Source organism: Thermobia domestica, chromosome 5, assembly GCF_964235325.1.
Source record: "Thermobia domestica chromosome 5, izTheDome1.hap1.1, whole genome shotgun sequence".
NCBI classification, from domain to species: domain Eukaryota; kingdom Metazoa; phylum Arthropoda; class Insecta; order Zygentoma; family Lepismatidae; genus Thermobia; species Thermobia domestica.
This window is the reverse complement of record NC_137458.1, coordinates 276011814-276029928: the sequence shown is the minus strand read 5'-3', so window position 1 is coordinate 276029928 and position 18115 is coordinate 276011814. Positions and strand designations below refer to the sequence as shown.

The window sequence follows — 18115 nt, the reverse complement described above, 5'->3', positions numbered from 1 at the left end:
CATTAGATTTAGTCCTGAGTAAACTTGCTCAGAGTGGATTAACGTTGTCAGTAGATAAGTGTTGTTTCTTTCAACGACGAATTTCTTATTTAGGTCAAATAATAGAAAATGGTAAAATGTATTTAGATCCAGCTCGATTAGAAGTAATAAGGAAACTACCAAGACCTAAAAATAGGCGCGCTGTGATGGCCTTGTGTAGTTTTGCTCAATATTATAGTAGGTATATACCAGATATTCAAGAAATTTTAGAGCCAATTAGTCGTCTACGTTCTCCTAAGGTTCCTTTTGAGTGGAAAGAAGAACAAGATGTAGCTCTTAAGAGATTGAAAGAATGTTTTGAAAGTCATGTAATATTGAAATTACCGGATCTAAATAAGCCTTTCGTTATCTCAAGTGATGCCTCAAGTCATTCAATTGGAGGCGCTATCTCACAATTAGATGCTGAAAATAGATTAGTTCCTGTAAGTTTTTATTCTAGGAAGCTTAAAAAGTATGATGTAAACAAGCTAATCTTTGTTCTTGAACTCATTGCAGATTTAGAAACTATGGAGCGTTTTCGTACATTTTTATATCAACCCTTAGAGTTGAGAATCGATAATTTGGGTCTAGCTTCTGCTCTTAGAAACTTGAAAAGAGTTAAGAGATATGGTAGTTTATTATATAGGCTTTTGGAATTTAACTTTACAGTTAAGAGTGTACCTTCGTCCTTAAATGTACCTGCAGATTTCTTATCACGTTTACACAATATAGAAGATTTCGAAGATTTTAATGAACACCCCTCATTACATGAAGAGGTCATTAACTGATTTATGGTTAATATATCGAATATGCCTTATGCACAACTTTCTATTAAGGATCATCAAGAAAAAGATCCCGAATTGAGCCCTATAATTGCTAGGTTGAAAAACAGAGAGGAGGTTCAGGGATATAAACTTGTAAAGGATATCCTATGCAAGCGTACTAAAGCTTTGAAGAACCCTTACAAGATTTGTTTGCCCAGGAGTTTATCAAGAAACATCATTGAATTCTACCACTCTTATATTCTTCCTGGGGCTCACTTGGGTTTTTCTAAGTGTGCTTCTAAGATCTGTGCGAGATATACGTGGCCAGAAATGATAGCAGAAATTCGAGATTATGTGACTTCTTGTATTGAGTGCCAGAAGTCAAAAAGTAAGAATACCAAACCTATGGGACAGTTGGTATCAACCTATGAGACGTTTCCAAACGGAAGATGGTCCTGTGACGTCATTGGACCACTCGTACAGTCCAGTTCGGGCCGATTTTGTTTGTTGTAGATTCTTTTACAAAAAGAATTTTCTTAGAACCTTTTAGAACTTTATCTACCCAAGTAATCATAAATAAGCTATATAAGTTGATGTGTCGTCATGGATTTATCCACGCCTTATGCCATGACAATCACTCTGTTTTCGTATCAGCAAGATTCCAGGATTTCTTGTATGCAAACGGTATCAGGGATATTAGAATCGCACCGTACCACAGTGAAAGTAACGCAAGTGAACGTTACATACGAGTGATCAAGGACTCTTTGAAAGCATACTTTGCAACGAAGCAACATCATTGGGACAAAGGCATTCATGAAATTGAATTTTCTCTGAATACATCTGTCCACTCAGAACATAAACACAGTCCGATGGAATTAGTATATCCATATCCAGTGTTTGATCCACTAGATGTGAAATGGAATGTTGATTCACTTGATGTTCGACACAGGGATCCAGACATCTGGTTGAATGCCTTGCGGAATATGGAACGAGCATGGCTGCGTAGAAAGAAGTTATACGACAAAAACAGAGTAGTGTCATCATATCGAGTGGGAGATAAATTATTAATTAAGTCCCAATTCCAATCTTCCCTTGCAGATAAGGTTACGAGGAGCTTATGTCATCGATGGCTAGGTCGATACACTGTTATTAAGTTATTAACGAAGAATACAGTCCAGGTACAAAATGATTCGGACGAGCGTGATATTAGGAAATGTCACGTCTCTTTAACAAAGAAATTTAAGGTACCACGGTCATAGAGATATGTTTTAACAATCTGTAAATTGTTATAGTGAGATAAATTATTGTAAAAGTGATGGTAATGGTTGATATTTCTATATGAATACATCATAATTTCATAGTTCATTTTTACATATGTATATAGTCAAATCATTGATATCATTCTTGTATAAATGTTATGTATTTGTATTGTTCCGGAACTCAGTCATTAGGAATTGTAGTATGATTATCATTTGTATGCTTCTAAGTTGTAAAAATTTAAATTAATGTGTGCACATATACTAAAGTACTTTTATTTTCAGGAATAACAAAGATCTTAATGTAAATTGGAAGATGTAAAGTCGCTGGTTCGACTATTCCATATTTATGTATTTGGCCTCATTATGTGGATGTTATGGAATGAATGAGCTCATCACGATCATAATTTATCATCTAGTCATTGAGAAATTGGAAACATCTGAAGAAATCTACCATCAAGATAACTATTAATACTCACACATATATAGATTTGAAATAAATGAAAGAATTAAATTTGTCAACTGTTAATAAGACAAATATATATGCTTATATTTGAAGTTATATATGATGATAAAATTCTATATATTTATATTCCATATTATTCAGCTTCTTATTTATTGTAAAATAGGAGATCAATATATGTATGTATATATAGAGCAGATTTTGTATAATTTTAGATATGCAGTTTTGGTTATGTACATATAATTTATGAATGTATATTGTTGTCATACAGTAGATTATTTTTATTTTACATAGTTATTATTTGGGAATTTTCTTTAGTTCTATTCTGTTTAAGTTTTGCATTTAATTTTATTTAATTTCCTTTGGTTTTCTTATTTTGGGTTAGTTTATAGTAGTTAATAGTAATTAACAATTATTCGACAACAATATAACTTCATAATAGCATTTAGCTTTCAGGTTGTTATACATTAATTACAAAAGCTAGATTATTATTATAAAAAATATTGCATTTTTTTAAATGGACGAAGGGATGTGTGTAACGGTTAGAGATTTAAATCTCTATTCCGTAGTTTTTTTTTAAAAAAAGGAAAGGTCTCTCGAGAGTCCGGATAATTTGGTTTAGTTTCCTACCCTGTAGTGCTTTCAGCTACTGTCGAGAGGAAGCTTAGTATCGTTCTCCGTATGCTTGGTTGTCAGCGCCAACGGTTATTTTTGGAACTACTTGTTCTACGTTTGAATAGCTCCGGGTTGGGCTAAATATAATAGTTCGGAATTGGGGTAGGTGAAACATCCCCTAATAAGTGAAGTAAAAATCGGCGGAGAAAATGTCTTTACAATGTTTGAGAAATCCAAGTGTAATTAATCGTGAAGTTATTACCAGAATTGTTATATAGAGCAAATCCTTATATGAAAGTTAAAATATATCTTATTATTGTGAAGTGTGTTTGAGTAAGATAAAGGATTTCGACGTAAGTTTCATTATTCTTGACCATTTTGATTGTGATTCAACATGTGATAAACGGTCATTTAAGATGGTGTATTTCGTTATTGAATTTTGGAAGATATCCTATTATTCAATTTATACAGTAAATTGGTAAGTCTTTAAATATATATATATATATATATATATATTTAAGGTTAATATTTTTGTATCTATTTTGAAGTTTGTTGTAATTCAATTTCTATCAGTTGTATCGAAAAGTCACTTGCTTAGATTTTTGTATTCAACTCTATTTGACCATATATAAATCATACAGTAAGAATTACCTTTTTTTCTTATTACATAATTAATTACTATATAAACCTTAGTTAGCGCATTTGTATTTGACATTTTGAACTTTAGATGAGTAATTATTTACTTTTTCGGTGTGATATAAATTCACGTCATTTTTCTTGAAATAATTATACTAAAAATAATTCTCTCCGATTTAGCTGAGCTAGAATCCTATTCTGAACAATTATCCTGAATTAAAGGACCTGAAGCTAATATTCTATTCTGTGCAACTGCATTTTTGTTTAGAATTTTTATTTTCTAATGTGCGTTACACATTATATATTAGTACCCTCTATTCAAACAGCACTTTAAGTTTCACATTATAAAACTTAATACGTTTGAGAACTACAAGTCAATCCTGAAATTCACCGACGAATGTAATAAACAAAATATTATAAGAACGAAAGTTAAATCTAAACTGAACTCTTTAGTATCACATCAGAAAATGTTTCTTCCTATTTGATAATATTTTTCTATTAAGTTGATGCAATATTTTAAAATAAGTTGATATATCTACAAACTTATTTTTAAAGAGAAGTAAATTCAACGATTTATCCTTGGAATGTAGAATACATTTCTTTAAATCTTCCTGACTCACTATAACACTGACGATTCTTTCTATACTTCGTATAAGATTGCCGATACTTTGCATAGCTTATTTTAATCTAAATTTTCAAACGTACCGAATTTTTATCCATATAATCAGATAATATTTAGCAAATACCATACACTATGTACATAACTATCACTTTTGCTTATTTTGACAGCATGTGACAATGCATGATAGAAGCATAAATTACTCATAATATAGACGACAAAATTATTCAACATTTTAGACAAGAAATTAACTGTTTATTTTAAGGCTTACCCACGATACCAGTTTGGCTACGCTGTGAGTGACCATCTTACAGAAGACAACAAGCAACAGAGTGAAGTTCGTGATGGTCCAGTTGTAAAAGGACAATACAGTCTTATTGAACCTGATGGCAGCCGAAGAATTGTTACATATGGAGCCGATGACATCAATGGTTTTAATGCCATTGTGAGAAGAGTTGGTGGTAATCTTCACGCTGGAGTCGGAGGTTATGGATACCTTGGATAGGTCTGTTAAACATTACCACAAATGTATTCTTCGGAAATAAAATGAGAGTAATATTTTACATTGCATCTATTATTGTTGATTTCTACGGTCGACTATAATAATAATAATAATAATAATAATAATAATAATAATAATAATAATAATAATAATAATAATAATAATAATAATAATAATAATAACAATAATAATAATAATAATAATAATAATAATAATAATAATAATAATAATAATAATAATTATTATTATTATTATTATTATTATTATTATTATTTATTATACATATAATAAATTAAAGCAATTACCTTCCGTGACTAATGAGTAACGTAATATTAATGTGCAATATGGAAGACATAATTTATATCGAGTTGTGAGAGATATTCACTATAGATCTGTCTTGTTATATTACTATAAATATTTATTGGCCGATTTCCCACTATTACTGAATAATACAAATTGAAGAGCTCAACTCCAAAAGAGCCTAAGTCAATAAAGTAATTTTTTCAGCAGACTATTTTTGTGTTTCCATCACTCTATTTCTATGAAGGAAAAGTAATCCGCATAAACGAAAATTGTAATTGCCTACTTTTCGTAAAATAACGGTGAAATTATCATCTGTAACAAGAGTTATATAAGCGGTTTTAGGCATAAGTTAGAAAATAACTTCAGAGAATACTGTTGACTAAGGACATTTTGGAAAACAACACTGTTTTTTTTTGCCTACAAGTAATTTAATTTGTGCATGAAATCCAGTTTAATATACGGAGATGATGAAATGGAAATTAATAGAACCAGTCTCTCGAGATTGACAAAAATTGACTTAGGCTATTTTGGAATACACCCCTTCAATTATTTTCTGTATAAAAACTAAATGCAGATATGTGTAATATTCTGATTCTAACTCTATAAATGGTAACAGTTTCTTGCAAGGTGATATTTATCTCTATCTATCAACACCTGAATAATACTTTAGCTTGCGCTATACCGTTTGAAATTATATCCTCCGTGATCGATATAAACAGTTTTCCCGTTAATAGTTTTCAACACTGTAATGTCTATTATGTTCACTAGTACCAGTAATTCATAACAATATTGAGTGTATATATAATTTCCAACTTCTAAGTTACAGAAATAATTAAACTTAAAATTTACAATGTTATCAGAAACCAAACAAAACTAGATTGCATAGAATCTTGGTATCGTCTCTACTTAACGAAGCAGGGTCGAGCTCGTCTCATATCGAGTTGAAGATTGTCATTCCGGTCTCTCTTTCTCGTTTCGATTTATACACATATCTATGTCAGTCTCATCTCAATTGTCAACAAATAAATTGAATGAAGTTGAAAACGTATAAGCTATATAAACTTACTACCTGATGTTTCGTATTTTTGTTTTATTTTCTCACTTTATTCTCAAGTGAGAAACTATTTTAGGCAGTGTGTTATTTTGTGGCGAAATGGCTAACATAGCTGCTTTCTGCACACAAAATTGTAGATTCGATAGCGATTAGGTATGGAATTTGGGTTCCACGATTCGGATTACAAACGAATTATACAATAATTCTTAAAAAAACTAATGATAATCCAATACATGAAAATCCATTGGAAACACATTAGACTATAGGGGGCCAGTGCACTTTAGGCCTCTCTCTAATGAGTTCACTAGTCAATCTCAGGTTTTTTAGAGGAATACCGACTCCATGGGAGGCATGGGTGTTGTTTCCTTTGTCAATCGTCATTACAATATGACCTGTAATGTTGGGGTTTGCTTCGTAACAGGAGACAGACGCTTGACATCTTGACTCCTTTCTTGCGTTGTCACTGATTCTTATCTTTTACATAATTCGGGGAATCTCTCTCATAGTATAACATAAAAAAATACAAGGGCTACGCCAATGAACTACAGCTGTAAAACTTCATTATAGGAAACTTCAAAAGTAAGAAGAGGAAAGAGACAGTAAGATAACATATGTAAAAAATATGGTAAAAAGTGATTTATAATACGAAGTTCACTAGTGGATTACTTTATTAATGCAAACGCACTAAGGATAGATTCGCCAGTTTAAAAGAGATGAGAAAGAAGAAATTAAACTGGTAGATTTTTCGGAAAGTACAAGATGCATTTAATTACGGTGACAAAACTGCGAATTCCCACACAACATACATATTCATATTTCAATGTTTATCAAGAATGCTGAATTATGTACTCAAAAAATGTGTCTTTCTGAAGGACAGTTCTTCTTGCAAGTTTACTTTGTACTCAGAAAAAGTAGATGGATCAAACTTATGTATCTGTTATTTTTCTGAATTCTAACTTGAACGTTATACCATGATTTTTGTATTTTTGTATTTTTCTTGAAATATCATAGTTGCTTTTTGTTTACTTTCCTCATTCAACTTTTGATAAAATACAACGGGAATTCTTTAATTTCTTTCAGAATCACGCTTGCGCTACCAATGCAACTCATCCAATTATATGTCAGTAGAATCAAGAAGTAAGCATAATCTATTTTTCTTTTTACTCGACTTTGATTTGACATTTCGTTGTCGAGCTACGACAGATTGCCACTTGTTCCATAAATTTCCAGCTGCTGACAGCGATAAATAGAACTATTTCTACACTCAGGTTGCTTAATTTTGGTGGGAGAAATCATTCCACCGTACTTTGTCGATGTTGTTTTGAAATATTCTGTACATACTGTTATACAGGCATGCTCTAATGTCCAAACAGAGGAGGTATTAGAAATGTATCCTAGTTTGGGTAATTTTATCATAACGCACAAGCTGTTGATCAACTTTCAGGTTATTGGTTTCAGGTCATTATTCTACTTAGGTACATAGTTTAGAGAGTTAAATTTGACTCAGCATATTGAAACTACTGTAAAAGCGTAAGTAAAATGTTACCATTCGTATGGCGTTACTTTCTTCATGGGTGTTGGTTTCTTCTAAAGGTATACGGTTGTTGAATATAAGTTGTTTATGTACTTCTTTCATGGCTATGCATGGTAAAGTCATGATAATTACATTACTTTCCTCTTAACTGTGCATGTAACATGCGTATCGTGTTAGTGTAAATTTATTCATAAAATCATAAAGTTATTTCTTGTTTCTCATATTTAAATAACTATATATTTACGAATGATACATGTAACTAATTACCTAACGCTACGGTTTAGAAAAGTTAGATCATTACTGCAGAAACCAAAGAAATCTATTTGTTCGCATTATGAGTGATATTTACCTAGTTTAAGTTACTAAACCCCACTATAAATCTTTCCTCACTTTTCGATATTAAAAAATCCAACGATATATTCATGTTGTAGAATACAGTGTTATATATCCTTTCCAAATCCACTTGATTGCTCATCCCTTCGAGCAATTAATATAATTTCAATATAAAGCGTCACATGATTATATTTTCATAACTATATACACTATTTAAGGATAACTATGTATGTATATACATACATACATACATACATATATATATATATATATATATATATATATATATATATATATATATATATATATATATATATATATATATAGGCTATATAATTGTTAAACAGGCTCGGGCAAGTTGGTAAGAACCATCTCCAGTAAAAGTGGGGTATTAGGTGGAATGCTGTAGAGTAGTGGTAGGTCTATGTCTAATCGACTAAGCAATGCTACCTTGTCATTTTCGTTTTACTAATTATTACATCTAAAAAAGAAACGATTTTTCATTATTTGCAAGAAGCAACGACACTACTTTAATTTTCAAAAGGAGACAAATATAAACATATCAAATCCTCGAAATTAATTTATTTTCGATTTTATTTTCAAAAGAAAAATTTTGTTAAACTCTTAACCAATATAAACAATTACACGTAGACCTTGTGCACCATATCCCCAGGCTCCGTATCCACCACGTTCATATGCTCCAAGACCGTATCCATCAAGACCATATCCTACACCAAATCCGTAACCACCAAGACCGTACCCGGCACCAAGTCCATAGCCACCATAAGCAACGACTATGGGGACTGTGGCTAAGGAGAGCCGGTTGTTATTTTGGCTGCTTACACCACTGCTGTAGAGGTCGGCTAAACAGTTTAAAAAATAAAATTGTGTCAACAAATTACGTAATACATAAACTACTGGAAAGTTAAAAGTGTTTGTTAAGATAATATTTAGACAAAGAGAAACCAAACGTAAAATTTTACATATAAATACCTTAATCATAGATTTCTAAATATTAAGAAAGTGTAAATAAATTTGTTGAGTATTCTCAGACGTGCTAGTGGTAAAAAATCACTTAAGATCCTAAGTTTATGACAAAGGTATTATTATAAAAGTATTTATGAAATTTTTAGTCGGATTTGCACTATAACATGCCGAATGTTCAACATTTTATTTGTAATTTGGTTACGGATGCATTCATATCAGCAATGACAATATCGTTTGATTAATTCATCCTGATTTTATATAACAGGAACAAAAATTTAAATCACAAGTTCATGTATTGAAGAAAGAAAGAAAAAGGCTAGGGTGGGGGACTATTTGCTATTGTTTTTGAAAGCTTAATTGTTACATTCGAAATCTAAAGAAAGTAAACTCTACTCAATTACATGAACTTATGATTGTTGTACTGCTACAACAGTTTATTTAAATGTTTTCTACCGGTCTAGTAAGTAGTGTACGAGTTTTACTGTAGGTAATTCCGAGTTCAGATGTTTTAGGAGAGAACGGAACGTATTACGTTGGATCAGTTACGGCTTCAAAACTGTACGTGCATGTTTCATATAGCTTATGTGGTATGAGAATAGGCTTAATTTCATCATACACACAAACAAACAAAGACGTTTCTTTACTATTGGAAGGAAAGTCAGAACTGAGAAAAAAAAGAAACTAACTACTGTGAAATTAGTTGGACAATGACATTACTGTGAGAGTTGTCAAAAATAGTATTTATGCTACAAAGCGGACGCGTATAGTGCCTTTGTTTGCAATTGATTTTGTTCTCTAGCTGATTTATTGAAAAAATACAATATATCGAACTAATATTTGTGTTAAAACTTCAGCATTCTAAGTAACATTCTAAGTAACTAAATATATGCTTACCATAAGAAGTTCCGAAGAACAAGGCGAGGCAGAAAACGAGAGTCGGGGAGATCTGAAAAAGGAAAAACATATTTTTATGTAAATCTACATTAAAAGTGCAATTAGAATAGAAGTCAATTTAAAGTTGAAGCCAATTTAATATTCTACTTCAACTCCTTAACATGAGTTCTTCTTATAAATGTTATCACTTGCTAATGAAAAGTGTTATTAGCATTTTAGATGTGTTCTGACTGTAATCAAAGAAGACCGACCTATTAAAACATATTTCAAAATCTTAACATCTTTGTCTAGCAAAAATCAATACACCTTAACTGTTGAACTATCGCACTCCTAAATTTTTCAATTAATATGTAGATTAGCCACATACAAATGAAAACTGGAACTTGACAGAAACAATACATGTGAGGAAACTTACTAGTTTTGTTCTTGTCCTTATAAATATCTAGTGATGATATGCATTAAAGAAGAAAATAATATCTTATTCTATAATAATAATAATAATAATAATAATAATAATAATAATAATAATAATTATTATTATTATTATTATTATTATTATTATTATTATTATTATTATTATTATTATTATTATTATTATTATTATTATTATTATTCGCTATTAATTACCGGGGATAAAATTCAACTCTTTGTATCTTTCAGACTCGGGCAGCAAGCAATTTCAATCTTTCGAAAGTCTTCAAGAAAATCCATGCCATTTTGCATCAATTTTTTTTAATATTACCGAGAAAATGAGTTTTTTCTTATTATATTCTATAAACAACAACTCTTCACAATTTCAACCGTTACCAATGAGAACGATCAGAATGTGTAAAGAAAATATACAGTATGTTTTAACAAAAGTGATTATTTTTCTTAAGTAATTTGCCTTAGGAACTTGTTTTATGTACGTGGAAATTTTGCAATAAGAAGTTTATTTTACTGCTTATTTCTAATGGATTCCAGCTTCAAACAATGAAGTTATTTCTGCAGCTTGAGCGAAAACATTCGAGATTTGTTTATAATTTTGTAAGTTTAGCGAGATTTATAATGAAGCATCGAAAATGAACATAAAAAGTTCGAGTGTCAACTGTATAGAACTTTGATATGCTAGCATCAATTATAGTATAAATAAATACGGTATATATTGAAGATAAATAGTGAGAAAATAGAAATACCTAGCATTCTCGTTGCCTCGTGTACCGCCGGTGGTCACACCATACTCGCTTTAGCAGGACAAGTGACACGTAACCCGTGGACACGTAACCATTACTCTTTATGGCCTCGTGTTCTACCGGAGGGCACATACAGCGTGAAGTGGAATATGTGTTTTAGGAGAGGTGTCCTCCACATACAAAATTGTTCATGGCTTATTGAAGTATTTAATGCTATTTTGCATGTTTAAAAGAGCTTTTAACTACTGAGCTATTTTGCAAAGTTAGATTTATTTTGTTATTATTTATTGTGTCTTGAAAAGCTATAATAAAACACGTTTAATTGACTTATGCACAAAGATGATTGCTAATGCTTAATCATTATAATTGTATGCGTTCTTTACCGTTTAGTCAGACATTCCCTGCCCAATGCACATTCAAGCAGGTTTTAAGGACATGGTGGAATATTTAGGTTGTCATCGCAGGAACAGCATCGAAAACTGTCTGGCAACACTTTTGTTTACTTTCAATAATCTCAATAATTCAGTTGCAACTTTCAACAGTAGAAGGTGATTAAAATAATACCAGAAAGTGAAAATTCTAGTGATGTTTTCTTATGATTCGTATTCTGATCTAGACTTTTATCGCCTTCTATTGTGGACAAATTGAACTGAATGATTGAGATCACTGGAAGTAAACAAAACGGTTGCCAAGCAGTTTTAATGCTGTCACTGCGATGACAAGGAAAACATCCTTCCATGTCCCTACAACCTTCTTGAGTGTGCATTAGGCAGGGAATGTCTGACTAAACAGTAAAGAAAGTATACAGTTATAATAATTAAACTGCAGCAATTTTACTTTATATTAAAAAAATGAAAATGTCAAAAAATATAGTGTCCACCGATGGTATACGTGGCCTCAGGATGTTGATTTATATTCTAGGTCACGCATATCACGGATGGGCACTTCCAGGCAAACGCCAATAGAGGGTCAATAAGACAAAACAACAACATATATTAAACATTACACCCCTCTGGTTGGTTGGTGCTTCCGTGTATTCTCATTTTGGAGCATGACATTCACTGTGGTGGGTTCGAAGCAAATTGTCTCGTTTTAGAAGATAATATATTCAAGGGTGGGGTTCTCCAGCACCCCATCTGTGTATTTACGTCGTTTTAGATACTTTGCGTGCATATTTGTTTAATTGCATGATGGCGAAAGTGTGTGAAGGTTCAAGCAAGTTTACAAACTTTGTACTGAACACATTAACAGAAGATTATGATCCTGAACAGGGTGTGAATTACCGGCGGGATAAGGGGGATTTTACCCCTCAATCACATTTTGTCCCCCCCAAAAAGTCAGCTGAAGTATCCCCACCTGGGATGCTTCCTTTCCCCCCCAAACTATGCTTAGTATAACGTCAAATTTCACTGATTTTTGTCATTTATTACAAGTTTAATCTTCTAGCTGTATTTCGAAATGATCTATGTAAACTATTCAGTTTTGGTCATTTCTACTTACCACGTAATTACCTACTATTTTCAACGTTGTTTAGTTGAACTATATTATGATGACTACGGTTGTTACTTGCAACTGTACCTTCTTACCCTTCAGTTCATCTTCGTTCGTGAATTTGAATGTACTATTTGCGTACAACAAAGCCACATATGATTTTATAAATGTTCTTAGCGGTTGGCCAAGAACTAAACAAATACCTTCTTCCACAATACTTGGAGAAGTTCGGACATGTCATATTCATCCACTACATTTGTATCGACTATCATCTTATTTTATTTTTTGTTATAACATGTTATTTCATTTTCCAGTGTACTCTTTGTTAGCACATGGTTTTTAATCCCTAGTATTTTGTGGGTATGCAACTCAAAAGTTGCATTTAATTTGTGATAATTAGCATAGTAATCACTGCCGTTTACAGTTTACGGAAATGAATTTTTGAAACTGTACTCAAAATCTGAGATATAGGTATTCTCTCGTAAGTATATGTTAACGTACACGCTGGGGATACGCTCCTAGTGAGCAGACATGTTAGCGAAGGTGATTTTTTAGGTGAATAAGCACATAATTGAAGATTTGTTTCAGCATTTGTTAATACGTCTTGTTCTCCGTGTCACTGTCCGTGTCTGTATAAGGATTTCAATTAGAGCGGCTTTTTTAAGGTTAACCCTTCATTTTTCCATCTTTCTTTTCGCTGTACAGTTTGCTGTCCATGCTAATAATGTTGTCAGGTAAACTTCAATGTAATGTTTTACTTTATTTGAATAACGTAGCCCATTGCGAATTAACTCATCTGCAACCTAACAGTAAAGTAATTGTCAGTGTTGACTTCCTGAGCCCCATCACAGAATCGATATTTGGAGAAAAAAAGTCGTGAAAAGGGCAGGTTTAGCAGAGAGTAGAATCACAAGCTCGAAACTTGAAATGAAAGATTTTCAATATTTTGTCTTCGATTTGAGCTTGATGTCAGAAATCGGGACCAGCAACAATCCATTTCTTGTTTGATACGCTAATATCTAGATTTTCTTTTAAAAAAATGTATGTCAGGTTTAACTGATAATTTTAGTGGTTTTCATAAGACTGAAGTATTTTCTTTAACCTGTATGTAATAACGCGAAGTGGAAGGTTTCAATATGAGTGGAAAAATTAACATATGGTTGTGATCATGGCTATCGCTCGGGCCGAATTAACAACTAAATAAACCTTAGAGAGCTACCGGAATAAGTGTGAGTACAACATTTAAACACGTTCAGAAAGGTTTGGTTTGGTGTGTATATGTCAGACAATATATACGCGCATAGTTATTGTCGGTAGATTTATTGAATTAATAAATTTCTTATTTATTGCATACATACATACATACATATATATATATATATATATATATATATATATATATATATATATATATATATATATATATATATATATATGGCGTAAGGCATTATTCTCTCATTTTGAAATTTATACCTTCAAACTTTATGTTCTGCTGGCCTAATTTTACCCCCCCCCAATATACATGATCTAATTCACACACTGATTCTGAAGGTAATTTCAATGAGTCCGATGACAATATTGAAGTATAATCGGAAGTCGATGATGAAATTAGTGGAAGTGACACGAGTGACACTGAGGTTAACATCGAAAATGATCCAGCTATAAGGGGAGCCTCTATATTAGGAAGAAACGGTCATAAATGGAATTCTCAACCATTCGGAGTTTATAAAAAAAAACTTGGGTTGCAGTTATCTAGACCCTACATGCTGGAGCGCCTTAAGAAGAATCTTCCGACTAATTTGTCTATTGGTATCAGAAATATCCTTGGAATTCAAAAAGAACTATCACCTGTAATTGATTGAACATCTAGTAATCCAGAGCAAGCACGATGTCGAATGTGCCCTAGGAATAAGGGCAGCAAAACTAAATCTTTTTGTTTCAGATGCAAGGAGACTGTCTGTGCTGAGCACAGAAAGGAAGTCTGCATTTCGTGCAGTAAGGAATAGCTGTGTCTGTTCAAAAATACATACAAACTCTTATTGCGTATTCTTGTAACTGATAAAGTTAAATATATATATTTAAGTTTGTGTATTACAATTTTAGTATCGTTTAATTATATGGGGTGTAATGGCACCCCACCTGTGTATTCACGTAAGCTTGTTTTGTCTGTGTATTCCAGGGTTATGATGTTCAACTTAGAAAATAAGAATTCACAAGTTGCCAAGCTAATTGAAAGAGCTACATCATATTTGTACACACATTACAACTTTCCATATACGCTTTCATTTAAAGTCAGCTCAGACAAGAATGTAAACTCACTGTGTATCCAATCCTGGATTCAGTTGAGTCTGAACCTTACATTTACAGATCTTACGTTTGATTTTCACTCCATTCGTCTTTATTTCCAGAATCATTTGGACACTGAAACACATCCAAGTCACTAGTAGAAGTATCCTTCAAATTATGGAAGTAACCTTTGTAATGAATCGCAAATTGTATGAGTTCGAGTGACACGGTTTCTTTACAAAGGCATGTATTTTCTGCTAATGATTCAGGGTTCCATTTGGTAATCCATTTTTCTTTATTTCTTCAAATCTCTTTGAACCCAAACAGACACAATCTTTCATTAAATGTTCACTTGGAATAAACCTCTCCTCAATATTTACAAAGCGCTGTCACAAATTTTGTAGAAGGTTTCTAGCTACTTGGAATTTCTTTCTACTAAGACGAAGCTTCATGAGAGTAGTTTTCATAGAAAAAGAGCTTTTTGCACCGAATCCTTTTTGTTTCAAAATCAACACCCACCCTGAGATGAAGTTCGTCTTCATCCCATTCTCTGTTACGATTTTCCGAAAACATTTTAACGCTTCCATTCAAGTGAGAAAATTTCTCCCTGATTGACTTTAAATTTGTTGCTAGTGTTTGGACTATTTCCCATGCAGTTAAGCAGTTCATATTTATGGACAGTTGGTAATTCGAAGTTAGTGTTTTAAGTTTAAATAGCTATGTGTATAGAGCTTCTGTCATTAGAGTTTCGAATTTCAACCATCTGTCTCGTAAACTTCTTGCTCTGGCTGTTCTGCTCATTTTGCATCACATGTGCACTGCATATAATATTTTAAATACAATATAAATAAATATTTTGCCATCGAGAACTACCTTCATTATAAAATCCAAATATCCTGTTGCTCTAGCAAAATTTTAAATGTTAAATTTGCATACTGTTTTCATTCTTACAATGCAGACGATACACTGATGTAGTCAAAAGAGTGAAAGTTAACTTTTAACCGAAATAAACTTATAATTTCATAACTATTGAAATTTCAGCCAGACAGAATGTTAAGATGTCTTGTAGATATATTAAACGTAATTTACGCATAATTTTGATATTAAAATTCTGAAGGAAATTTTATAAAATAATGTTTCTATTTTTCCGTAACATCTATGACTACTAAAGTCAAATTGCATTAGTAAATAACACTATAACCATTAGCACACAATATTCTTGCCTTAATTAACATCTACTTTCCTACCTGAGAACATGCACGTGCCGCTTACGTTGAGTCTCGACTAACACTGTAACATTACTACAGTTAAATAACGCAACGAGAGAATGAGCTACACCAGTCACAAGGCCACTTGTACTAGGTCAGACCGAGTTGTTACACACACTGGTGTCTCTGGCATGTACAGTTTGGAGGAGACATCAAAGAAAGTGATTTAAATGGTACTACCTAGCCCAACCTGTTTATTATCTTTGATTCCATTTGTTAGCTATCTGCTTACCTTCACGAATCCCTGAAGTGTATCAAGAACTCTGTTATAATCGTTTCACAGCCTGAATATTATACTCCAAATAAAAATAATAATTATTATTTATGTCATTCTGTCGTTAGTAAATATATTAAATTAAAATAAAATATTGAATAATCTATAATGAAAATATTCGAAGAGATACGTCCCCCTAGTCACCAGCCAGAAATGCCCGTTGTTACATATCACCTGGGATATCTGGCAGTGTTGGCACCTGCAACAAGGAGAGCTTATAGCCTTTAAATAATATACGTAAACCTGCCATAACACTGTTATAGATATTTATTAAAAAGACAAAAAATGTCTTGAGTCCAATACAACTAAGCTTATTTTCTTGTGACAAAGAGGTTCCATGAGAGGGTGGGCGCCTTCGGAGATCTCCGCTTTGCTGTCCTCACCTGTCCAGTCCGAAACTGAATAGAACATTCAAAGATTTCCTGTTTTTTTAAAAAAACTTTTATTAGTTATGTAACAACGTAATTGATTTAAAATATTATGCATTTATAATATAACAGTAAAAAGCATTTCGACAGTATTACTTGTATAACTTGTATACTAAATTAGTAGGTAGGGAGGTAACGCAAGCAATTAAACTTTTAGAATTATTTATAAGAATTTTTATTAATTAAAAAAGTAATGAAAATTGTATTATCTACGTGCTTTATATAAAAGTTGACTAACGAGCATGAGAGATTTTCCGTTTGGTATATGGATCACTACTCTTCCTTAAGCAAATGTCATTAGGTGAAAAGAATAGATCTAAACTTGTCCCTTCAGTTCAGTTCCGATCTGGCGTAAGAGTATTAGAATCGGGGACACACGGTGAAAGATTGTGAATATTAAAAATTGAAATTACGGCTAGCAGTATTTAATAATAATGAATGATTGTGTTGTTACCTGCATATTGACTTACACAATTTTATACATATATATTTTAGTTATAAGGTTGTATAACATTTAATATTCGAGAATCGAGATGCATTACACATTTTTTAAGTAATTAATGCTCTTTCTCAGATTTCAAAACCATCCTTGTCGGGTATTTTGTACCAGTTGTGACTCACTGGTAGTTTACTACGTTCTGGGACTATGGATTCGTAGTTCGATCCCACATCAAGTAAGTATGTGGTGGACAGTGGCATGTTTATGTTTTTTCATGAGTCTCTCCTATATTTTTTTCTTACATTCTCAGTACATCATTTCATTTATTATTGTTTATTTTTATTAATGAGCTAAAGGGCATATCCATGCAACGTAAAGGTTCAACCTCCCAAAACTACACATACCATAATAATGAATATAGGCCCAACTTTCTATTCAAACAAGTATGTTTCATTTCACAATATAAGTCCACCATAGGCATCCAAACTAACGTAATCTAATATTGAAATTTTTGGACTGGTTAAATAGAGATTATAAGAAGAGGGATTACATAATCTCTGAGCAACTTCAAGCCTCATTGGAAAGTATTTGTTACAAACTCATAATATCTTTTGTCTATGAGGACACAACATATAAACAACATTAAGCAAATATGAACAAATTTCATTTGCAAGTCAATAGTTAGATCCACATAGGCCCAACTTTCTATTCAAACAAGTATGTTTCATTTCACAATATAAGTCCACCATAGGCATCCAAACTAACGTAATCTAATATTG

At 32.1% G+C, this 18115-nt stretch overlaps 1 long non-coding RNA gene across 1 annotated transcript; it reads right to left on the bottom strand.

Moving 5' to 3' along the window:
- Window positions 1–8670: 8670 nt before the first annotated feature.
- On the bottom strand, window positions 8671–16314 carry LOC145684869 (uncharacterized). The gene is made up of 3 exons (XR_014131419.1): window positions 16175–16314; window positions 9979–10030; window positions 8671–8960 (listed from the first exon to the last, which is right to left on the bottom strand). It is a non-coding gene; the product is annotated as an uncharacterized LOC145684869 (long non-coding RNA).
- Window positions 16315–18115: the final 1801 nt, after the last annotated feature.